Source organism: Haliaeetus albicilla, chromosome 12, assembly GCF_947461875.1.
Source record: "Haliaeetus albicilla chromosome 12, bHalAlb1.1, whole genome shotgun sequence".
Lineage (NCBI taxonomy): Eukaryota > Metazoa > Chordata > Aves > Accipitriformes > Accipitridae > Haliaeetus > Haliaeetus albicilla.
Window position 1 is genome coordinate 18,530,517 of NC_091494.1, and position 26,620 is coordinate 18,557,136.

Consider the following 26,620-nt stretch of genomic DNA (forward strand, 5'->3'; position numbering starts at 1 on the left):
ACCTTCTTGGATTTTGCATGTTTAAGGTGATGTTATTTTGTTTTTGGTGTTGGAGACAGCGCTGTTTCCTCAAGGCGATAAGCTCAGAGTAGGTAGCTATTATGGAGCCTTTGTGATAACCACTCTGTGTTAATGTTGTAGATGCCCAAACAGAATATAATCTGTTCATACCATATGACTTCTCTTAGCCCAGTTAGTTGGCAAAGATCAAATCACCCAAACAAAGAAACAACCCATCAAAAAAACAATTTACATATTACCTGGTGCTTTATGCAAGTACATAATCTTTCTTTACAGAGATTGTAAAATCCATAGACAATCTATAGTAATCTCTGTCAAAAATTAGTACATCCTGTACCTAAAAAAATCATGACACAACGTGGCCAATGCTGACATGAGTTAATTTATGTATATTACTAGACATGACATCACTCACAAGGAACATGTGTTCCTTCAAATTAATCTTGAATGGGACACAACCTCTTACCTGCCCAGGCAAGAACAGATTAAGAATTATTGTACATCTGTACAATAAGAGATCAGGCTGTCATATTAATTCCAACTTTCTAGCTTTCTGTATAGCTGCATTTTACAAGTATTGTGATTGCAATATTAGTGTTTTTAATTGCATAATATGATGTTTTTAATCAGTGTACTTTATTCCACATTCTGCTATGTAACCATATGCAACATAACCGTGTTTTTTGTTGCATGTTTGTATGAATTGTGGAATTAAGTGGAGGATTCTATAGACAACAATAAGGATATGGGGGAAATTGCATATAAAAATTAAATTGAACTCCTAGATGATATATATACCACCCTCTAGTTTTTAACCTTACTTTATATGCACATGATCTACAATTATTTTAGATCTGCACATCCATAATTAGGATTGGCCCTAAAATTATATTTCTCTTATGTTTTCTGGATGTTTCACTTTGCCCAGCATGACATAAGGTAAAAATGAGTTGGTCTGGGATGGCTGGCATATTAGATAACTAGAGGAGAAAATTACAAATACAATTTTACACCTGTTCATCTTTGTTTCTCCCCTTTTTTTTTTATTTCCAAGATTGCTGTATTTTGATAAGAATTGCTTGCTTGCTTTCCTCAAAGCTGCCAAACCTAATCTTATTGGACTGTAAGCAGAGTACTGGAAGAATCTAAGACATATCAGTGTTCTAGGTTTTGCTAGTATACACTGTATCAACAAAACGTAGTCTATGGCGGACTGATTCTGCAAGCTCAGCAACCCTAAATTAGGCTAATATTTGGCTGTGAGACCACCTGGGAATCCTGGGTGCTGTAGGCACAAATCAAGAGGTCATGATCAAACTCTTGGCAAATATTAGACCACAGATGCTGAATGAGCAGAAAGACTTCATTTGGTACCATCACTGCTGCTGAGCTGGCAGATGGGAATAAAACCCCACAAACAGCCCTTCCCCCCCAGTGAAAGCTTTCTGTTGTTCTGCAAATGACTAATCACACCCAGAAACCAGCACTCTGTAGCTGCCTCTTTTCGGGCTAATAATATGATACCATGCATTATCTGTCTGTGAAAGTAAAAAAGTTTTGAGGAAAGCCAAAAAATTCTCTTTTGTGTTTCTCTGATGACACAACGTAGGACAGATATTACCAGGAGACAGGTAAGAAGAGAGAATTGTGGACCCTGTGGCTGAAAAACAAGACTAGAACTTAGGTTTTGCCAATTCCAGCCTAATGGGTGGTTTTGAAGCAGAATTGTTCTGGGGAGGGGCTGATAATATGGAAAATACATATCTGCTAGGTTTGTTTTTGCTGTAAAACTGTAGTAGGAACAAAACAAAGAAATAAGTTACCCCTGCAGGACCACTGGGGACCAAATTTTCTGTCTCTATGACTGTCTTAGCATTACAAATGAATACTATCATCTGAATTTCTGGTATTTCTAATTATTGTTATAGCTAATTTGTCCTGTCTTTTTCATATTATTTTATGACTTTCTATCTGATAAAGTTGTATTTTTGACTGTTGAAAATAGTGATGTGTAGCTTTTCTATAATTCACTTTTTTAATGGTATTGTTTGCAGACTTACCAGGTGATTAGTGCAAGAAAAGCAGTTGATTTTCAGCTGTTTTCCTATAGTTGAGTGGTGTCCCTCCTCTCTTAGGACTTTATGACCTCAGGAGATTCCCCCCCCCCCCCCCCCCCCCCCCAGAAGGTCTGGAAGGCAAAGATTAAATTTCACTAAGGTCTAATCAGATTTTCATAAAGTTGAGCCAGAAAATGAGGTTGCTTTCTTGCCTCCATTTTTGACAGGTTTGCACTTTTTTTTAAATTGCATCTCTGACTTCCCTGCTCTGGTGATCACACACTAGTAGTCACAACATTCAGTCTCCTTTTCAAGAGAAGAAAGCCACACAGAGTGGGCTGCTAAGGAGCTCAGTGAAATGGCATAGTTCTTGCTCCCGTTCTGAAATTATTGTGACACCTTTCCATGTCTGAATTAGAAAAGCAGGGCATATACGTTCTTGCCTGCTACTGCTGATTTTCCTAGTATAACTATGGTGATGCCCCATAAACATCTCTAAAGAAAACCAGCATCGTAGCAGAAGGGGAAAGCTAACAGAAGATCTAGTAATGTTCATAGACTGACCATAGGCAGGTTCACTGCTGTCAGTTTTCCAGATCATTGTAAGATGCAATGCAGGTCAACCTCTCTTGGTTCAGCACTGAAAGTAGTATAAGGACGGTGCTTCTGCAGAGCTCAATGTGAGTCCAAAGTGCCAGTCTTTCACAGCGCCCATCAGGTAACTTGCTGTTCTGCAGTAGGCAGTTACCTGACTGTGTAGACCACTAATTTGTTGATTGCCCATTAGAAATGCTCTACTCTTGTCTATTTTCTTCAGTCCTACTCTTTACAGCTGAGCTATAACAGATAAGTGTGAGGTGCTGGCTTCACTCGGATCCATGGCGCAACTGCCACATCCTTCAGGAGAGCTGATTTTGGTTATCTCCTGCTCCTTCTCTGCTTTTCCACTTGTTTTTCTTATATTTTTTTCCCTTTCTGCTTCTCTAATGCGGGCAGAAAAGGGGTGGTGGTCTGTATTTTCTCAGGGCACTTACTGGGTGAAACAATGATGAATAAAATGGTTGTGGGAGCCAAATATGTGATAAATAACTTCTTGGATTGTAGTTACTTCTTTGACAAGCTGTTTGTCTGCATGGGATTTTGGGTGGATGGATAACATGGATATGCAACAGAAACAAAGTGTGTGTGGGGGAGAATTTAAAGATAAAACTTTTTTTTTTTCCCCAAAGATTATTCTTGCCCTGCTACTTTATGGAAAAGCAAATCAATTGAGTAACACTGTCACTAAGTCTACAAACATGCTGTTAAAGACGTAATCATAAAGAGGAAAAATTAAAAGGTGTATCTTGTAATGCTGGGACCAAAAGTCCACCTGTATGCTATTTACTAGTGTTCAGTACTGAATTATTTGCCCCCTTGAGGTATGAGGGCCAAACTTTGTTTACAGATTGCATCCATTAAAAACCAAGAAATATTAGTTTTCCAGGGTTGAATCCTCACATCTGTATGCTTGGGATGACAAGCGTGTGACCCAGAGAGTTGCCTCTGATAGCTGTCTTGTCCAGGAGAGCTCAGCACGATGTACCACACCAGGCAGGCAGAACAGCAGGGTAAGGCAGAAGAGCCACTGTGATATGGGCTATCCTGTGTGCTGTTAACATCTACTCTGCTCTTTCAGCTGAGCGCATCTGTGAGAGCAGCATGTGCTATTAACTGACCTGCATCTTAATGCTTGTTTCCATCCCTGTTCTTCAAATACTGTAGAATTAAAATTATGAACAAACCAGCCTGATAAACTTGGCAGACTCTGACTTTATTCATGAAGGCAGATCTAATGTTCCTTGACAAATTGTTCCAGAGAAACTGTCTTGTAAAATATAGTATCTGCTGGTTTCTTAATACCAAACTATATTCCTACTAGGACCTAGTGTTAATGATTCAATAGAAAATACAATGCCTGGTGCAGAGTGAATCTGAAATAATTTAGCATAGTTGATTGTTAACTGAGCTAACTATCCTGTGAGTGCATCGGCTGCCATCTGTCCATTTACTTGACAGCCTCATTGGGTGGGGAGGGGGGGAATCTTGAGAGCTGGCAGTGGTCCAGTTTGCCGCAGGTCTGCTTTCTAGTGTTTTTGTAACAGATGTTGTGCCACATGCCCAAAGCTGCTGCCTGTAAGCTGCTGTGTGCTCAAATTTTTAATTTTGGGGGTGCTTGACTGTCTTTGACACAAAATTTGCATTTATCTTAGCAGCCCATTATGGGGTGCCTTTGTTATAATGATAATCTGTTTAAAGAGCCAGAGCCAAGACCTCTAGGCCTCTGCCACAGGCTTTCTGATGACTTCAGCGGACATCGGATTGGACCCTGACTTGCCAGTTGTTAATATTTTTCTCCTTTTCCATTTAATTCTGTGTATTTTCAAGTACAGCATTTACAAAACTCTTAGTATGGAATTAGGGAGCCCTGAAGTTTGCACTGTGCTTTTAAGGAATTCAGTGGTCCTTGCTTATCTGGGATGCTCTGAAAGTGTTTACTTACATAGACACCCTGCCTCTTATGCACAGACAAACTAGCAATTACACTGAATTCTTCCTCCTCTGTTATCTTCTGTACATAACATAATTCCACTGTAAGCCAGTTGATCCTAAATTAATGTAAATCAACCAAGGTGAGTTGAAGCTTTAGAAACTGCTGTGTTTTTCAATTCCATGATTAAAATGTCTTGTTCCTCCTGTGAAGCTTGGTTGTTGTCAGCAGAGTAGCAGGAGGGAATTATCATCTTCCTGCAGCAACCCCTGCTGCTGATGATAGGAAAGATTTCTTCTTCTTTCCTTCCTTGCTTTTCATTAACAAAAAGCAAAAGGAAAAAAATATAGGTCAATTAGGCAATGCAACATGCAACATGTTGTTATCTCTGTACACTTTCTACATGTCATCCCTTTCAAGAGGTTTGCTATATGAAACTGATAACATGGTTATCCACAGGATCTTTCTTCCATCCTAGTTTATATTTCCACTTGATCCCTTTCTAGTGGACTGCCTGTATGATTTCTTGGAGGATGAAAAATAGTTGTGTCTGTTCAGCTGTAAAAGCCCATTGATTTGCTGCTGACTGTGTTTGTAAATAAAATATAGTACAAGAGGTGACCTATTTAATGTTAGGCATGGGAAACTTTGCGATCTCAGCAATTCATTTATCACCTTTCAACGGAAAGCTTGTAGGTTGTTGCTTAGCATGTGGCTTAACTTGCCTTCGTACATTGTCCGAGCTTCTTTCAGCTTAAAATATTAGGTTCAGAGTCTCTGCTTTCTAAAATATTAATTGAAGGTGTACAAAATAAAAATGTGATGACAAGACTGAATCTTCTTGGTTAGTGTCTATTGTTCAGACTGTTTAATGCTGTTTGCCTGTCAAGGAAATGCATCCCATGTGCAGGGAACACTGCTGGAGTGCTGCAGAAGTGATATATTTAGAATATCCTGAATTTTGGGAAAGGCCTTCATAATATCAGTAACTAGAATACTGACTAGGTAGTTAATCATAATCTAGGATCTCAGGCTGAGAAATGCTACTATTTCATGCTGTGTATGCAGACATCTGTTTCTCAGCAACAAATGTCACTCTCTTTCCAGATGAGTTATTAGCAAATGTTAAGAAGACAGGTATACAGTAAAAGTTTAATGCCTATGAAATGACCTGGAAGGCTGCAAATGCCTTAGCATATAGAATATAATTCAGAATAAAGAGGGATGAGCATTCCAGAGTATTTATGATGATTTTTTTTTTAAAAGACTGCTGCCATATAAAAATGAAACAAAGAATTCAATTTACTGTTTCAACAATGCATGCTTTACAAGTGTACATGCTATGGTTTACGGAGACATTTAGCTGAACAAGGTAACAAATGTTTTCTGCTGTGAAGTAATATAAGAGGCAATGTATTTGTCTACAGTTGAAAATGTGTAGTTGCTTTCCTAAAGATTGGAAGTAATCTTACTAAAGCAGAACAAGAAACGGTTACAATATGAAGATGCCAGTAGAGAGTGGACAGAAAAGCTTAAGTCAGGTGAAGATGCGGCATTTATCTATCTTATCTGATAAAATACCACACCTTTCTGTAACTACTACCATAAGAACAGAGTTAAACCAAGCTGTAGCTATCACAAGCATTCTATTTTCCATACCGTACATAGTTTAAGTTACATAAAAGAAAGTGTCTGCAGTATTTCTCTAAAATATAGACAGCAAATTCTATAACAGTTGCATCAGGACAGTTTCTCTGGTTCTTACCTGTTTAATCCAGAGGCAGATGTTGACAGTTCTGGTGCATAACTGCTTGTGTCAGTGCTCCAGGATGCAGCACAACTCTCTGCGTGCTGGGTATGTATTGGTATAGATACTGAACCAGATCTGATTAATCGTGGTCCAAATAGTTTGGAAGAGGCAATAAAAACAAAGAACTTGAAAGCTCACATAAATAAGGCTATGTAGAAGCCTTACTTTTTTTATCTCCTATCTATCCTTCTAATCCTAAAGTCAGGCACTCTCCCTCTCCCTTGCCTATTCTCCATTGCTTAGCAACACTCATGGGTGAACTTACTTAAAGCAGAGCTTTGTTCCCAGATGTGATTTCAGTAATATTTGCAGGCTCAACAGTTCTGAGATGTGAAAATCAGCCCCCTTCCTCTCCACCACCATTAGCCTACTTCATTAAATAGTCTCTCTTCTCTCCTTCTGCACCCCAGGCATGTTTCAATTTTTGTCTCTACTGTTTTGATCTAACCAAGAGTGATGTGGAAGGAGGGGGGAGGTTCAAATAAAGCTTTAATTATGGAGGGTGCTCATATGATATGTGTAACAAAGCTGCATGTTGGGCATAGTATTGGAGTATAAATGCAGAATGGGTCAAGGAAAGAACCATATTTCTCTCCACTCAATTTAATTTTTGAAGTTGAGATTGAATAAATGGTATTTTTCATGCCAACAGTTATATGCTGAATTAGTATGACCAACTGCATATTATAATATAGCCTTGAATAATGATTTTAAGTAGGGAGATACTACAGTAACTAATTGCTTCCTATGTAGTTTCTCTAGTTTCAGCAACATGGTGACATATCAGCACTTCCTAGAAATGTTCAGTTTGCCAGGCTAGTCTGTATCTGTATTCTGTCCTAATTCTGGGAGACGATCTGGTTTATCCATTCTGTTTTCTCTTCCTTCCCCTGGCTGTTTTTCTGCAGTTCGCAAAGCTTTCAGTTCTGGGTGGGTTTTGTGTGTCTTTTCTTCTGCAAGCCAGGAGATGTTAATGTAAGTCTCTTTGATCCTGGAGACAAGCTAGATCACTCACAAAGGAGACTTCTGTTGAAATGCAAACATTTCTATTGAAGTCTCTCTCAATTTATGTGCAGAACACTATGTTTATATGAAAGACCTATGTAAAAGCTGGTGGTAAATCTTAAAGAGTTGTACTGCTCCAACAGTGCCAAAACCATGTTGCTGATGTTCCATTGAAAACTCCCTGTGTTTTGAAATGGAAGACTTGCCAGTCATGGCAAAACCCTGGAGCTTTTGCCAGGCAGAATGATGTAATGTAAAGGCTTTTGTATTTAGGCATCTACCGTGGATTTTGAGGTGGATATTCAGGTGAACTACCTACCTTGTGAAATCAGTAGTTTTGGGCAGTTGTTGCTCAGAAGGGATGAGGTACTGCACCCACATGCTCCCTCAGCTCTAAGACAATGAATAAAATGAGGTACCTTAAGAAAAGGCAGAGCATATAAAATGCAATGGTAAATCTTTAGCTTGTTCTGTAGGATAGTTGCAAAGTAGACTCTGGGAAACGGCTGCAGAATTTTTCTGTGATGACTTGGAGAATTGTAATTTATCTGAATCTAAAAGCTACTTGCCTCAGTTTGTCTGGATAGAAACCAAATGAAATTCTGAGTTATTGTGCATTCCCTCAGTGGGTCTTGTGTCATGGAGCTTTGCTGTAGGATACTGTCCTTTGAACAGGAGGTTGAATTAGTGAAGGCCTGTGTATCCCTATGTGAAGTTATTTATAAAATAAGGGAATGCCTGAAAGCTTTTATGGCAGGACTGAAGAACTTTGTGATTCCTTATTCTTTCTCCTGTATGCTACCCAGGGTGTTCCTACTGCTGCACTTTATTTCTCCACTGAAAGTGTGCTATTCCCTTCATAATGTTTCATTGTGGCTGTGTAGTTTCTTTACTTAAGTGTTTGTTATTATAAGGAAACATCAAACAAAAAGAGTTAAAAAAACCCACTGGACTGAGAAGTTAAGTTTATTCTTTTGTCTGAGAAAAGCATGTCAATTCTGTATCATTGATAAGATGTCAAATTGATACAAATACATTTTTTTGATTCATACACTAATTGTTTAAATGTATACCTAGGAGTTGTTTCTGGACTGTGTGAGGTTCCTCAGGAGTGTTTTCGCTGTTACTACAGGTGGTGGGTCAAACATTTGCTAGGTGTTATATGTGCACAAGTAGTGTGCTTGGGGGTACTCTAACACTTTCCGTCTCCTTCCCCATGATTGCTTCTATCCCCCAGCTTTTCTGTTACTGACAGAGAATATTACTTCTCTTGGTGCACCTCTCTCTGTATTGCATTCCTTATGGTAAGGCAAGGTAACTCCTCCAAACCCCCACAGCTTGAGGAGTGTATTTTCAAACAGTGTAATAATTTGCAGAGAATTTGAAGAGTGCAGCAATCTTCTAACTCTCTAACATCCTATGGTATTCCTCTATTTCTTTACTTAGTTTTACTACAGATCATGGATAAAGTTTAAGAACAGAAGCTATAAATTGCGTCTTGGTGGAAACTTTCTCTGGCTTTACTTTGCAGGCCAATTTCTTGGTGGAATATTTGATGAATGTGATTATTACTAGCACTAAATGTTTGTTAGTTTCTCAGAACAGTGTAGAAAGGCACATAGTCTCTGGCAGTCCATGTACTATCCTTGTCTTGTGTATTGAGACATTCTGTTGTACTACAGAACTGAGTTATGTTTGCCTATCCTTGCTTCTGTTATCTTGGAGTATGTAGTTAGAAGTCATGTGGAAGCTAAAGATGATAGTCTCTGACTCTGAAGAAAAAATATACGTTTATTTTCTATAGAGTGTAATTCTATCACATTTCCCCGTCACTGAATGTGCAGTCAGACAGCAGAATGTCTGAATCTTTTTCTTTTCTTATCCCTTTCAGTGAAAGCTGCTTTTTCAAGACTTAATTGAAGACTGGAGATACCACTTGCTGCAGTATACTGTTGTCTGAATTTTGTCTAAACAGCAATGGATAAGTAAAAGGGTTGCTCTATGTTGCTCTCCCACTCTTTCAGTAGAAGTGGTTTTCAACAGGAAGTGTTAAACAGTCGTTGGACCACAGTGTCCTCTAATCTACCTGAATAGCTTTTGGAGTTACGATGTTTCTATGTGAAATCTCATAAAGCCAAAGGAAGCTGTTAATTGCTTGGTGAAAGTGAAAATTACTATTACTGTTAGTGATTTAAAAAAAAAAAAAAAATTAATTATTTTAGGTACTATTTTATTTTTTAGCCAGAATACATTAGGAATTGTCCTGTTGGGCTGATCTGAATGAACAGTGGATCATTTTTGCAAATATCTATCCAACAATCGTCACTTTATTAAAAGTGGATAAAGGGGGTTTTTTTGTGTAATATAGCAGTTTGGCTAAATATTCAATTGAAAAATGTACCGCAGCTCAGCCTTGCTGTCTTTCTAACCTCTTCAACCTACTCGGACTGTTGGTCAGTGTGAAATCTGGTAATGGTTTTGCAGGAGGCCATGCAAGTATGGAACTGGTTCTCCATTATAACAGCCCAGTGTAACACCAGAAGTTCGCAAGATGCCTTATACCGTTAGGCAGGATTAGACATAGCGGTGGTGATGAGGCTGAAGATAACACACTTATCTTGTGCTTTTAATGTTCAAAGCGCTTTAAAGACAGTATCTAATTAATCTGTACCACAGCCAGATTAAATATTCCAAGTGATTCTCTAGCTCAGTTGCCATCATTATCAGCACTTTTCAGGTGATGGGGTATTCTGCCTTTACTCTTTAAATTACTGCTGCACTTCATTGAAGTCTTGCTGACCTTGTCATTGTGGCAGAAACTATGAAAAATGCTGCTTTTATTTGGAACAAAACTAAATGCTTGACTTTGTGTGTACAAAAAGGTGTAGAAAACGAGGGCTGGCAAATTGGAGAAACTTGAGTCCTGTTGCCTGAGCGTCCTCAAGGATTGCATTGGAATATCACTTTTGTTCTTTTTACGAAGGGCCTGGATTAAGATTATAGTTGTTAACCAAGGTTGTACAGTTTTTTGGGGGGAGGATCCCAAATACCTAGGCTGTAAACTATGCTTGTTATACCAGGTGTTTTCAAACCCTCTCTTTCAGTCTCAGAATGCTATTGATGCTGTCAGCATTTGAGACATGCCCCCCCTTCCCTTGTTGTGTGGTGGTTTTGTTTGTTTGTTTGTTTTGTGGTTTGGTTTTGGGTTTTTTTTTTTTACACAAAACTATTCTGTGAATTTGCAAATTGGTTGGGAAAAATCAAAGACATGGGTTTGGCTTATTTTGTGCTCTGGAGAAGGCACTATGCGTCTGGAACTTTTTTGATGCTGAGTTCTAGCACATGGTACTGTCACGTTAACTTTCCAAGCACACTGCCACACTCTCACCCTTGTGACTCGGTATTTTTCATATCTTGTCTTTATCTCCATTCTTGGACTTTATGGGATAAAATGTGCAATGTTTGTGTGCAGCTGAGGACAGAGGGGGGACTTGGACTGAGCACAGACTCAAGTGTTGTTCTGATATAAATGGTGTGTAATAACTGTGCAAAGCAGACTTGCTGTTACAGACATCAGCCTTTGTGCTGCACACACGAAAGTCTCCCGTATGATCTATAAAAGTGAAATACATTACTTTGCTTTTGCAGGCAGTTATAGACAAAAGGTAGGCATTGACACTGATCTTTTCTTGTTCCTGCATTTTAAAATTGAAGAACCAGTAAGTGTAACATGAAATCCTTCTGTAAGTTGCTTCTGTTATTAACTGCAGGTGTAGCATTGCAAAACTTTTGAACCCTTTTATAGTGGAGCTTTTGCATGTTGTTTAAACAACCCTTCTAGGTGACTCTGTCATTTCCTATTCTCATCACCTGCCTTTCGTGCTGAGTTCTGGGTAGCCTGAAACGGCGTGCTGGGAGCAATAGTGGAGCCCTCCTGTGGCTAGTTCAGTAGGTGCACCTTCCCAGGAATGGGCTAAGAAGGTAGGACACCCTGGGCCAAATTTTGTGGCAACGAGCTTTTAAAAATTGGGGCTTGAAAGGATGATCTTGTTCTATTGCAATAGATGGTTTTGTCAGACTTCAGTGGGAGCAGGAGCGAACCTTAGGTAAGATTTTTTCCGAACATGGCTGCTTTAGTAAGGGCATATTGTCTCACCAATTTTTAAGCTAAACTCCCTATGGAAATCAAAGACGACTTCTGCTGAAAAATCAACGGTACACTATGACCCATAGTTACTGCATGTCTAACAAGATTGAACTGCTTTCTTTGTAATTTGGCCTCTTCCCCATCTCCCTCCCCCCCTTCTCTCTCTCTCTTTTTTTTTTTTTTTTTTTTTTTTTTAAAAAAAAGCAAAGCATATGCAATCTCTTTGGAACACGTATTTAGGCATACCATCTGATGGCTGAAACTGCTTCATTTCCTTTGGCTGTGGAGGATAAGTTAGCTCCATGTGAAGCTTTACCTCCTGCAGACACCAGAATAGTATGTGAAATATTTACCATTTTAATTGTGTGAGGCTTCATTGAAAACCTTATTTTCCTTGCTATGTGTCATTTAGAGAGGCAGTGCTGAACTATTGCTGAAAATGGGAGCCCTGACAGACAGGGAGTATGGCACTTGTTTAACAAAGAACAGCATGCAGGCTCCACATACCATAATGCTTAAGGCTATATAATTCCATTTTCTTCTGTAGATTTTGTTTCATTGCTTTAGTATCTGCAACACACAAGCTTTTAGTATTCAAGGGAAAAAATTCAAAGCCTGCCTAATGCAATGTCACATGCAGAATAATTTAGGTTTTGCATAATAGATGTCTGCTTTTTTAACCTAAATGTGATACGTAAAGAATATAGAACTCTTAAAACAACCCCTCCCCCCCCCCCAAAAGCAACAAAACCATAAACACCCCCCAATAAAACAACAAACAAAAACCAAACCATGGAACAAAACCCCCTCACTTTTCATGTTTCCTGTTATCACTATTGATATAAGAAAACATGTATGAAGTATTCCTGTTTTTTTTAATTTCTGATCCACAGGAAAATTACCTTTCCAAACAAAACCTACTAACTGTTCAATAGATGTTGCTTGTCATGACACAGTGAAAGAAATGCATCCTCCAGGCAAAATCATAAATTTTTTGTTTAATCACCATATTAAGAAAATTTGAATTTCACATTGGTGAAAAACAGCTTTTCATGGCAAATTTGTTTCTTGTACTCCCCCCTTGCCTTTAGTTGTGAAAAAAAAATCTGATAGTAAAAGAAGATATTTACTATTTATGTAAACGAAATATTTCATTGCTTCAGCTAATAGCTCATATCAGTTGTCTCGAGAGCATTCACCCATATGAAAAGCTACAATAGCTTAATTATCCCAAAAGGTGGATTCGGTGGGGTTTTTGCCTTGTAACGCATTTCCTCCAAGCCCCCAACCCTGTGATGAGTCCCTCAATCTATAGTTGGATTTTCATTCTTTGTAGGGACTATAGCATACTACAGTATGTGTTTTAGGTAAATAAACTTGATTATATTGAGCATGAATTAACACATGGCTTCTCCAGCCCAAATCCAAAATGTTTCTGTAACTGTTCTTTGCTTTTTTCTGGGTCTTACGTTGCAATTCCCAACTTCAGCAGTGACTAGAAGCAGAAATGCAAAAATCCTAAAAGAATAATATAGGAATTTTATTCAGTGGTTACCTGTGCATAGCTGTGGACTAAACACAATTACATATATGATCCATGGCTAAGGTAGAAATGTGCTGGGACATACCCAAAGCTCAAAAGAGATATTGTACAGTGTTTTGGTGGCAGGTTGGGCCAATGTATTTTGTGTGGAGACTTCAAAATTACTTCTTTTTCCTTTCTTGGGCAAGTCGGGATGTCAATAACTTATCGTTGTGTTCCTTTCTAGTCAAATAACATTAAACATAATTTTTTTCCTGCTGTAGATAATATTTGAGGCTAGCTATATAGAAACTCAGTGGCACAGGGAAAAAGAACAATTTTTATTTCTGTGTTAAAAAACAAAACAAACCAAACAAAAACACCAAAACAAGCCCTCCACCCCCCCACCAAAACAAACACCACCACCACCACTCCCCAACAAAAAAAACCCCAATTATATTCTTTATGACTTTGCTTAAACTAAAAAGAGTCAAGCAACCAGGTAAATTAGAAACTTCAAGCAGTACATGAGGTGCGGCTTGCATGACAATGTGAAAATGCAGATCTCTTTATCTGAAAGAATAGGGAAATATCCACAGCTGTGTGGTTGTGGTTTGTTTGGGTTTTTTTTGTATGGAAAGGGAATGCACAGAGAGCACCAAGAAATGTTTCACTCTTCCCTGAAAAGGAAAGACCTTAGGTGCAGTCCATGCAGCAAAATCCTTGTCAGCATAGACCAAACACAATGCTATCATTATAAACAGTTTAGTACTCTATATAAGACCTCTGTTACTTATCAGTGTACACCTTTACCTGCCTTCCCCTTGAACCAGAGGCAACTTGCACAAATATTGTCACATCCATTTATGTTGAGGGAATTAATCATTAGAGTTGTGGACACAGAGGGGAGGCTGAGGACACTGCCTTGTGCACGTGCTCCCTCCCTTTCTGGCTGAGGATGTGACCGGGAGGTTGAGATGTGCTGCCTGGTGCTCAGGATGCCCATGTTGCGCTAAAACTAGAGAAAGGTCCCCAAAGAACCCATATAGGGTTTTATTTTGTTTATTTGTTTGTTTATTTAAGAAAGTGGAGGACAGTTTGGGGGAACATCTAAAGTGCTTAGAGTATTTAAAACAAATCAGTTTGTGTAAAATCAGACATAGCAAAAAAGGTTTCTTTTAAGATCAAGCTGCCAGTTACCCTTACAGTATTCAAGAGTTTCTCTTGTATTAATTTCTCAATGTCGTCCCCCCCCCCTTATCCTGAGAAACACATATCTCTTAGAACAAACAAACAAAAAAGCCTCAACCCCTCTGTAGCCTTTTGAGTCCCCTTCTTAGTATTTTTGTGGTAATGTAACTACAGGGGCTCTGTACCAGGTGCTTATTCCTGGAGTAAGCTTATGGAAAGTTCTTCATATTGCCACTTAGTACCAGCCATTCCTACTGTGTCAGGCTTTATGCTATGGTTACAGTGGCAACATAAAAAGAAATCAAAGGCAAAATAGTGTTACTTTGAAATGGGAACTAAGTGCAGATTTGAAGTGTTATTCTGTTGAAAGAAAACTAATCTGGAGCTTCACACTCTGGTCACTGGTAGTTCAGTAATTTATTTTCACCCTGTTCAGTGTCGGTATTTTGGTCTCGGCCTTGCAAATTATTCTGGGGTTACTGCTGCTTTTGTTAATCTTTTCCACCATGAAACTATATATATATTGGTGCTTTAGGGTGATATTTAAATGCTTTGGTTGATAAAAATATTTTTGTAGTAAAGTAGTCCAAGCTGACCAATCTGATCCAGTTTGCAATTTAGCTAAGCACCTGAGTCTATACCAAGGCTTTGGAAATAGTAGCTTCCCTACCTTGGAAATAGTAGATTCTGTTTTAGAGCAATTGAAGAAGGCAAAATATGTGTTACAGTCAACGGAGGCTGAAGGGCTTGGGACTTCTGAAACCTAGGCAGGTCCTTTTATGTTTATGTCTGTACTTAAGTGACTAGTCGTAGGCTCTCAAGTTTAAAAAGCATCAGTTGAACTTTTTTATACAAGTGATCTCTGTGTGAAAAGATTGCAAGAAATAAGGGAAATGGGGTGCGGTGTTCCCATGAATGGAGATATCATTGTTACTAATAAAAAACGAACAAATATGTTGGCAAAGCAACTTAGGGTAGGAAAAGTCGGCAGGACTGAGAAAGATGTAAAGAATAATCTTGGAGCAACATGGTTAGAGATGGAATGTCTTTGTAAGCATATCAGGGTAATAAAGCATTGATGATAAAACTGGAGGGAATACAACATTTTATAGGAAACTCTTGCTGATTTGGAGGACAAGGAAGGAGAAAGAACAGGAGAGGAAGTGAGACTTGAAAGAAAAATAATCCATGGAATTAAAAGAAATTAATCCAAAGAGTTTTAATACTTGATTTAAAAAAAATAAAATAATCCTTTTGTTATTCCCTAAAATCTTGTGTTCTCTTACTGCCCAGTATTTTTTCTGCTTTTTTTGAAATAGTATCTTTGAATACTATGAAAGTTTTTGTATACAGGAACCAGCTAGCTTATGAGATTTCCAGAATGACTGGAAGTAATCTTACAGTGGTAATATAAGTATCCGTGTTATATGAGGTGCCGTTATCAGCTGATATGGGTGAAGAGGTTCACACTGTGTAGTGTGCAGGAATGAACCCTAGTTCCTTGGCTCGCCACAACCTATCAGAGTGTAAACTGTGTACTCATGTGTCAGTAACTGTACAGCATCCCTACCTTCCAGTGATGAGGCTATTTGATTTGTGATTGACATGAGTTGTAACAGTGATAACTGTAACAGGAGCTCAGAAGAGTTTATGCATATATGTATACATTTCAAACACGCAAATCAAAGAATAATTATTGTAACACTTCAGAAACAGGAGAGAGAGCTCTGTATAACCTATTAATGTACATGTTTCAGCAAGATGTGTAAAACATCTGCAATTATGAATGAATGGACTCGTTATTCTACCATGTGCTCACTGTGCTGAACAGAAAGTAAAAATAAATCTTTGAGACACTTCTATCATTTCCTTTTTCGCCAAGAATTTACATCTGGAATCCTCATGGAGTTTTTCAGAATACCCAGCAATGTAAAATGATCTGCCTGCCTAATACAACTATTACATTACATTGGTTATGGCTTTCTTATGGTTTAAGTGTTGTAGCCCCTGTAACGTTAGCCACTGGAATGGGGAGATACTGATCTCTGTCAGATGACAGATATTAACCTTTTGTTAACCCAGATCCTGATCTTCTAAAGAAGGTCCCTTCTTCTAAAGAAATGAGTAGTCTTTCACCCAGGCTGCTGTTAGCAAAGACCTCAACTGAAATATTTTTTTGCCTTTTTTAGCTAACAATTTATATAAATTTATGGCTTTTCGTTTTAAATACTCCCGAAAAAACATGAAGGTGTTATGTTGTTTTAAAGACCTCCTACATTTTCATCTTGAAATCCTGTTTAACTTTGAGCCAAATGGATAATCCTGAAATAGCTTTCTCTGCTTCCTGTCAGACACATGCTTTCATTCTGCAGAAAGCAGCAGGAGGCCTTTTGCTTGTTTGGAGTAGTGCTCATAAATATAAAATTGGACTGGACACTACAGTTCAGAGTGAAGGATGAATGTTAATAGATCACACACAAATTCATCTCTGTTGCTTCCAGGGTCCATAGCATGAGGTCTACCAATTGCCAAGCAAAGAGTTGTATTGTGGTGTAATGCTGACTTTCAGCAATTTAGATGTTTCCTGCAAGTGTAGTACTAAGCAAAGAAAGTTTCCAGAATGCTTGATGACAAATTGGTGGGTAGTTTCTTCCAGAGAATGGAGTGGTTATCTCAAGATTTAAGACTGTAGTGCTTATTTGTCCAGTACTTTTGTATTGAGAATTTCAGCAACGGTTTGAATTATTACTTTGTGTTGCTGAATCTAGTATAGCTTATAAAGCATGCATTTTCTCAGTATTGAGGCTTGTGATATGCTCCAAGGTCAGCACAGTCTTACATAAAACTAATTTTGTAATTATAGCTGACCATCTGGTCTCATGGTGGAGAACTAACTAGTCATATGTATGACTTCATACTACTTATATACCATTCAGTGTTATAAACATGAATTACATTTCACAACATGTGAATTCTCCTCTTGAAGGAGTGCAAGCGAGTGCAGAAAGAGGTGAAATGATTTGTCTTAGGTCATAGAGTAAGTGCAGCAGAGTAGAAGAGCTTCAAACTCTAGATTTCCCCTCACTGTTTACTTACTCAGTTGTGGTTACTAGCCCATCTGGGGATTAGATGAGAATTTCTTCCAAGTTAACTTGATTTTTAGTTGTGTAAATTGATCTTAGTTGTGTAAATGTAGCTTGAAATAGACTTGGATTTACTAGGGAGATTATGGGGACATTAGTCCTGTCTAGTGTGCTGTGTGAGGTGCCTGATTTTATAGTGGGATATGGTGATGCAGCTTCCTAGACCTTCCTGCCTCAGGATGCCCACTGTGGCTTCTGCCATGTGGGGAAGAATCCCTTTTCTATAACTTCATGCTCTCTGTGTATTTCCTGTCCAGCCTTGGGAATCCACCCTGAAAAACCACCCAGCTGTAAGGGAATTGAATGGGTATGTGGCTATAATGTATGAAAACTGATCTATTAGCCAATATTATTAAGCTTTCTGTTAAAATAAGTGCCTCAATGGCTGCAAACACATTACAAGTGACCTGAACAAGAATTTCACTTATTTGACACTGTGTCCCAGGCTAGTATTTCAAAAGCTGTGATGCTACTATCTGTGCTGCCACTGAACGTTTATCAACTTGAGAAAAAACTGTTTCAAGACACTGTTTGCATAGCTCTGAAAATCTTTTTTTTTTTTTTTTTTTTTTTATACCTCTGCTTTAGTATTGGCTAAAATGCAGTTTCTGTATGCACACTTGTCAGGGTTTGAACTCTAGGTACTGATTTAAACTTGTGTTATGGAAATCAAGATGAAGGTCATGGAATGAAGACAAATTATAATTTCTATTATTTCTCAGTACTAGGAACTATGTGTGCTGAGCTTCATGGATTAGATCATACTAAGTCTACCAGTTCATTGTTAGTGTTTGTAATGGAACATATTAAATGTTGTTTCCTTCCTTTTCTCAACAAGAAAACTGCATTGTCTGATAGTGAAACAGAAGCTGAAGGAAGTAGCATGTACAGGTGTAGGTGAAAAGCTTCAATGAGATATTGCAATTGTAAAGAAGGAAGAGGTCTGTAAGGGAAAATCTGCTTTAAATGCTAAAGATTTGAAAAGAAGAAAGAAAACTATTGGAATTATTTTGTTATTTTATAGTTAGCCTACCTGCTTGATTGTAGCAAAGGAATAGCTTTAGACCTAGATGAATTCAAAAGGACAGCAAATCAGACTGTACATATTAACAAAGTCTCTCTGATGGAAACAAATCTCCAAAGAAAAGCACTATTTAAAGAATTTTCACCCTTTAACAAGATAAAAAGATAATTAGGAAGGTTTAAAATTGAAATAAGATGACATGTGGAACAGTTGTTGTGCAGTGAGAAATTAAAGCCCTGTGAGAGAAGTGTGCCCAAAGTTCACATTTTAATGAGAATTTTTCTGACACGTGGGAAGATGTTCCCCACTTTTAGATTCCACTGAAGAGCTCTGATCAAAGAGGACTGAGATGGGGCCTGTCCTAAAGGAACAGTACATGTAGATCAGATTAGGTTGCTCATTCAGAAGAGCTCTTGAGTTATCTCAATATACATTAAGTGCTTGCAAGGCCTTTCTGATTTAGGTAAGAGGCCCTTATTTAGGGTAATATAGCTAATGAATGATGCAATAAACACACTGATGTCAAATATAAATTCACCATAAACACAGATGAATAGTTACCTTGTTTTCTTAAGGAAGATCTCATTTAGCCTGTTTATGGCTATGTAAAACTGTGTGGAAATTCTTTAAAAGACAAAACATGAGTGGAATTGCTTTCTGTTATGTGGTTTGGGTATGTCTGAGATCTGATATGCTTGTTGAGTTAAAGATAAACCCACACTGATTTTCCTGAGTTTGCTTCTGATGTGTATTTTTAATGTTGTTTTATCTAGTTATTTAAGAGGCCTAATGGATGATAGAGCTGGCATTCTGTACTATTTTGAAATAATTATTTTAATTTTAATAACAGCTTTCCTTTATGACTGCAGCATACAATATCAAAGAAGCTGTTGTTTAGAATCTGAAAAGACTTGTACACATTGTCACTATTTTATTGAACTGTCTTATTTATGCCCTTCAAACGCGCTTGTCTTTTTACATAGCGTTTCACTCAGATGTGTGGATTTTAAGATTCCTGACAATCTAGACATTTTGGTAATCTTGCCTTTGTGGCAAATGTTTAATATGCATGAGGCGGAGAAAGTTTCTTCCAAAAATGTGGCAGGAGTTCAAAGATGGATAGTTCTATGGATGAAAGACCTTTTGGGATAATTGAATTTTGTGGTAGTTCTAAATAAACTATGCAGGTAATTTGTAGAAAAAGGAGAGAACTATTCATGCACGTCCATCTGAAAGAACAGTAAGAGTGGCAAAACCTGTATGTCTGAACTTGCTGAATTTTAGCAGAAAAAAGCATTCACTGAAGGTTTGGCCTAAAGTCTGCTAATTCAGTTAAAAGATTCCTGATAATTAAAATCTGTAGCAGATGGTGGATACTGAGGAAAGGTGAAGGCAGCAAATGTGACTGGAGGCCAGATTTGTGGTCCCAAATGCTGAAACTGGGGATTGATCCAGCCTGTTTGCTGACACAGGTTAGATGAGTCTGTGTTATGTGCACAGCTGCCTGTAGCCACAACAGCTGCAGAAGGTGTGCATTTTTGGGGAATTCTTTGGCTTAGTTAGGAGTCTTTTATAGGGCAGAGAAACAGGAATCAAAATTGAAATAATAAAGGCTGCATTGAGGAAGTGATGCGCTTTAAGTTAGATGTAAGATTTTACTTTAGGTTCAGTTAAACTCACTTGTCAGTTTAAACTAAAAATCTTTCTCCAGCCTCTTAGATAACCCTGTGTGTACCTGCAAGATAGGCCTAATATGAGAACTCCAACAGTTAAGTACTTAACTTAAACTCAGATCTAAGTTCTAACTCAGAACTCAGCTGAATTGTGTTTTATGGCCCGCTTTTATCCATCTCAATTTCGCCTATATCCCTATGCTGCGTCAAGTATTTCCTACAGTGAGGTAAGGGGGAGAGGGTCTGGTGAAATTTGGGCCCAGTGGGTCTGAGCCTAGGACAAAACAAGGAAACTGTGCTCCCAAAAGAATCTAGCTTGCACAGTGTTAGTGTCATGGCTGAGCTTTCTGTAGTGTTTAGAACACGTAAGGGGGGGAGTGGGGGGAAGTTTTGCAGTGGAAAATAGGCAGAGTAGACTGTCAGTACCTCGTCAGTTAGGTATGTCTTCATCTGAGTGGTTATTATGTGCCCACAAGGTTTATAAATGCAACAACTGGCCTTGAATCTTCTATTACTTTATATTGTAGCTTTTGAGTTGGAAAGGGTGAGTCTTGAAGAACTGCTTAATGAAAAAACTATTTTTAATGGATATACAATCCAGTCAAAATTCTCCCATGAGAATACTATTTAATGTCTTAAGCATGGGCATTGGACTAGAGCACACTCGTTCTGAAATAAAAACAAGCTAAGCCTGTGTTTATCTCCCTTATGTGTATTTATAACAGGTGTATTATGAAAGATTTCCTTGTGTATTTTTTGGTTCTGTTCATTTTAGTAACTGTGGCATGAGAGCTCAACAGGTAATTTTAGAGCGCTGTGCTGTCTACGAATTAGACGGGTATCTATTTTGGTTTCAGTGAGGCAGAAAAGGTGCTGTATTTGCATCTACCTGTCACCCACACAGACCTAGAAAAATGATAAAGTATGACTAGCTAAAGAGCATATAACATTCAGTGATTCTGTACTAGAATAGTTTGTGATTGTCACAGTCTTCCAGTTTTATTTCTTTACATGTGACTGAAGACTTTTTTTTCTTGATTAATCAGTCTGCACTCAACTTCAAGCAGTTGCCAGGGCTTCTGGGGAAGCTTTGTAACATGTCAAGGAGCTTTTACTACTTCACTGGACACAAGGAACTGGTAACTTGCCTGACATTAAAATAGTATCTGCTTGTGTTATCTAAGATACATTCCTTGGGCAAGGAAAGCTATGTAGAGGAAGAAGAGAGGGGAGAGGATGAATAAATGTTTTACCTTTACATCTTAATGTACTTCCAGTGCGCTTGTGATAATACAATACAAAGCAGAGAAATTGGGAAATCCAGTTTACTGAGTTGGTGTCTAATCAAGGCCAAACTCCCTTCCTGTGCTTCACTTTTGATGAAGGTACAAATTATCCTTTCAAAAATTCAGGTCAGAAAAGGAATGATTTAGCTTTAAATGTTAAATAATACTATTGACTTTTCCGGTCCCTTCCTTCTGCCTTACCCAGGTGAACATAAAGTAGGATATTGGCCTGAGTTGATGCATGATACCAGGGTAGTCTGCGAAAAGACTTACAGGAGGCCAGCTGGGCTGTGCTCTGTGAAATAACGTGCAGGAGAAAAATGGATTTTTGCTTTCCTTTAACTTTGGTTGTGCTAAATGTTAGTATGTTATGTGCAACGTTAGCAGGCTGCAGCCTAAATGTGGAGGTGGCAACCACCTCAGGTGGCTGTGGAGCATCACCACTGTGTGGTCTAACAGAAACATCTTTCATTAACCCTTTCCTGAATATAATGTGGGGGGTCCTTCAGCAGAGTGAAGGTGAGGGGCAGAGAGTGAGATAATGAAAGACTAGGCAAAGACTAAGACACAGACCTAGCATATTACACTAGAAATTCTTAAATAAAATCATACTCCCTAAATTCTCAAGTCTGGGTTTTTTCTGTATCTGAGGACCATTCATTGTATTCCAGGTCATGAGGAAGGAAAGTCATATCTATCTATCTATATGTATATATATCTCATCTATCTATCTACCTATATTCACGTGTCATCCATCCCGCCCTCCCCAGTGTAACATCAGGGATGGCTACAAAAGACAAAACCTTTCTAGAATGGTTGCTGATGCTTACTGGGAAGATTCAGGATTTAAAGTGGAGGACTCAAATTGCAGGAAAAACCTAGAAGATCCTTCAGTCATAGTTCTTGAAACCCGTTTTGCATCTTAATTTATCAGCTTGCCCTATATTGTGAGGGAGAAATAAAAGGTAGAGTTCTTTGGTAAGGCGTAATTTCCTCATATCCTTTCCTGATCTCTTTTGAAATGAAACGTCAAAAAGCTATGAGAAGTGGCTTGAAAACATGAAGGAAGTAAAAGTAGTAATGATAAAATTGATGCAACTGAAACATACTGAATAATACAGCAGAATCCTTGAAATCTTTTCATGGGTGACTTACAAGTTAGGATCAAGAAATGCTTTGGATAAGATGATTTAGTCATACTCTTAGGAAATTTTGAATGCTGTCATCTTGTTGTCATTGGGCTCTATGAAACTTACTGTGTAAAATATCAAAGAAAAAAAACTTCATTCTGGAGTGTTTTTAAAATCTCCATTATAAGACATTAATAAACCATAGCAAAATAATCTGTATTCCAAACATGCAGAAACAATGGCTTAGCACTCTGAATATTCAATAAATAAGTTGTCTTTTTAATAGTTATTATGTTCAGTATCAATGGCTGACAACTGCTGTCACCCCATTGAATTGTGCTAAATCCTCCTAAACAAGACACCCTTGCAATAAAGCTTCACTTGTAATCATTTTTTGGCAAGCACATCTTACAATTGTTATTATTCTAACTGCTCACACTCGCGTACAGCATGAGGTGCCAATGTTTTCAGTTCCAAGCATTAAAGATGTGGTGATAGAGAAGGCGAATCCTTATTAATTCTGAGAGATTTGCTTAATTGGGACACAATGTGAAGATTCTCAACAATAATAACAGATGATGGGGAATAAATAGGCACGGCAGGAGAGAGGCAGTTTCTAGTGTGAATTTCCCTTTGCTTCTGTTTAATTGCATTACATACTGTGGGAAGTATCTGGAGTATGCGTTTTCTAGTTAATTTTTCTTGACTGCATCCATCTAGCGACTGCTCCTGGACATTTTAATGTTTGATAATACTCTATTTGCATATGACTACACATCTATAGCTGTCATTAGAACCAATTTACATACATGATTTGCTTCTTGAAGTGTCAACGTCTGAATTTTATCTAGAGACCGGAATAGGGTCAGGAAAGTTTAATTGATTGTATAATGCAATTGAAAAGGCTGGCAGGGATCTAGGGCAATTTTGGGACATCTGTCTTTGAGTCATCAAAAATAAAGCACATAACAGCTGTGATAACAGCAGGATTATGATTAGATATACAGCATTCACCATCAGATTGAACAAGGACTGGAAAACAAAAAGGAGGTAAATAAGTCAGCTTTGATAACATTACAAGAATTTTCAATAGTTTTATTACCTTTTACAAGTTTATATGTAAATGCAAAGTTGAACAGAAATATAAACAAAATCTGTGTTCGTTTTTTCTAGCAAAAACTTGCATGTATTCCTCAAAAATAAGACTTGTTGCCCAATAGCACTGTTATGTAGCTAAATGTTGCATCCTGGTTATTACATTGTGTGTTAGGTTAGCAATTCCTGCTTCAAAATTCCAGCTACCAGGTCCTGTTCATGATTTCTACTTAAAGAATCCATGAAACATTCGTGACTTTATAATATGGAATCAGCTTTATCTGTATATCTATTATGTCTTTGTTTATGTTATGCATATAAGTACAGTTAAAACAATTCCTTTGGAAACGAATATAGTGAGCTGTACCATGCTATTTCAAACATGAAAACTTCTGTATATATAGATATATGTTTTTGTTGTTGTTGTTTTTAAAAAACATGCCTATTATATTCAGGTATACTTGTCCTCTTTTTATTTCATCTGTTTCAGGTTTGCCCTGCATGGCACTCATGTTTCAGTTATTTTGTATGTGAATGTCACCTGACTTGAAACTGAAATTGTTTTTAATTTATAAACTACTGCTTAATTCATACTATGCACACCTAAGAAATCCTTCAGTGAGTCTTCCAAAAATTAAGTCAATTGTTTGCAATCCGAAATTGTTTCTTAGTTGCACAACTGATTATAAAACATGAGGAAGTGTTACCTATTCATGTGATGAATTACTTGATATCATTTCTAGTGAAGTTGTAATTTGATGGAAGCTGAAGATATAAAAGATATCTAGTTATACAAACCTATTTGAGAATTTCTGTATCTCTAACTTTTGGATGCAATTCAGTTAAACTTGATTGTATGACTTCACAACTAGAACTGAACATACATTTTATATTCTGTAGTCACTATACCAAATAAGAATAAATCTAAAGAAAAATGCATAAATTTAGCATTCATTTATGCTTTCTACTTAAACTTTAATTCATGAAAATTGGATACATAAGTAATGACACTTTCAGAATTGAAGCACTGGTTTGTTCTTCTATCAGTATGAAAAGTCATTATGCTATAGCAACATAGGAAAAAAACTACAGAATGCTTGCAAAAATATGCAGTCCAGTGCTGCTTTCTTGTCTGCAGATGATTGGCTAACAATTCATTTTAGGAACAAGCTAGAAGACTGACATCAGTTGAATTGTTAAGATGTTCTGTGGCTGTCTAACTCCACACTGTGCTATTGGTTTTGCAAGAACGTTTTTGTTTCTGAAATTTCTCAGCAACTGCCCCATGTGGTACAAGGCAAATTGGAGCCTTGGAATCTGTCACTTATTTCAGATACCCAAATCACTGCTTCATTTAGAAGTATGTTTTGGCACAGGAAAGTACCAACTGTGGAGAAGTATGCGTTTTATGCCAACTAGTTTTTCCACCCATAAGTGTCAGCACACTAACAATCATGTCATAATCAGTGTTTAGCAGATGCACTATTATTTTAATTCCTGCAGGCTCTTTAGTGTTTTCTCTCAGATCTTTCTTATGAACATAACATCCTCATTTAGTGCAGCAAGTGTATGTAAAATTTCTGCAAGACAAAAATATATGCTGCTTTACTGACAGCTAATAAAAGTAATTATCTAATCAGTAACCTCCAAAAGATACTGAAGTAGTGTGTATCAAACAATAATTAAGAATGAACATTATACAATATTATGGCAAAGCACCTTGAGAGCCACTGTTGGTTAGTTTTGATTGCAGTAATTCAGATCTGTAGGTTTTTGACTGATCTGTAATATGCCAGTCAGGAGTAGTTTTCTACTTCAATTTCTCACCTACCTTAAGATCACTTAGTGCTGCTCTGATCCTGAACTATGGCAAAAATGTGTGGTTCACTAGTCATCTTGAAAGGAAAATGAAACTGCATGTGGGAAGTATTAAACATGTGGGAAGTAGTAAAATATGCTCATAAATTTTGCCTATAGAGCTAACATAATGCCAGGCAATGCTGACATCAGCAATTTGCCTCCATAACACACGAATGTTGTACAAATTTGTCTCCCTTAAAGATGAGGATTAATAGTTTGGGGAAAATGTGAGAGGGAAAGGTGAATTCTTCTAACTTAACTTAGCTCTAGTTTGATTTTTTTCAAAGTGAACTAAAATATCACTATGAACCTGAATAAAAGTGTCCACATAAGTTATATTAGTGTAAGTACAGCAAATGGTAGTAAACGTCCCAGGCTAAGAAGTGCCTGGGATTCATCTAGTTTGAAAAACCTATCACACGGTCTTAGATGGAGCAGAATTTTGCTCATCAAATGCTGTCTTCAGATCTTTCTTGCGTGTTAGGGCTTCTGTGCTGCTAAAGCCACGGATGTCCTGGAATAGGAGATGTGGACAACTGCTGACCTAGCAGATATTGCTAGGCCTGCTGTGAGTCTGCAGTTGGCGTGTCATGATACTAGTAAAGACAGAGAAAGAGGAGGTGTTTTTGAAGACTGAGCTGGAATACTTTGGGAATAAAAGGAAACAATGCAGGAAATCAACTGTGTGCAGCTGGACGCAAAGCAGAGTTCAGTCAAAGGGGAGAGAGGTGACTGGTGTAGCATTTGGGGAAGGTAAGAATATTCTACAGGAAACACAGGGCTTCACTGGCAGTGCCTCAGCAAGGAGGAAGACTTTGCAAGGAGAAATGATCTGCATTTCTTGCAGATCTGGAAGAATTTACTTGCTTTGTCTCCCAAGTAAGGACCTGCAACTTAAGCTTGTTTCCCTGGTGTGTATTTCAGGATCCTGTGCCAGACAGGATCACCCAATGCTGAGGAGCTTTGTCTTAAAGCTGGTTTCCAAACTCTTCCTTCTTGCAGTGTGGCTCTGTGGGAACTTGGTATTAATGGCTGTTCCCAGCACCCAGCAATTTTGAAGGTACTGTTGTGTACAGGGTATCACAGGAGAGGTTATGTAGTGGGCACCTTCATTAGCTCTTTTTAA

General features: G+C 37.9%; 1 long non-coding RNA gene across 1 annotated transcript; it reads right to left on the reverse strand.

The window, feature by feature from the left end:
- Positions 1 to 248: 248 nt before the first annotated feature.
- Positions 249 to 6,800, reverse strand: LOC138688049 (uncharacterized). Its single transcript, XR_011327100.1, has 2 exons — positions 6,374 to 6,800; positions 249 to 4,921 (listed from the first exon to the last, which is right to left on the reverse strand). It is a non-coding gene; the product is annotated as an uncharacterized lncRNA (long non-coding RNA).
- Between the last annotated feature and the right edge of the window lie 19,820 nt (positions 6,801 to 26,620).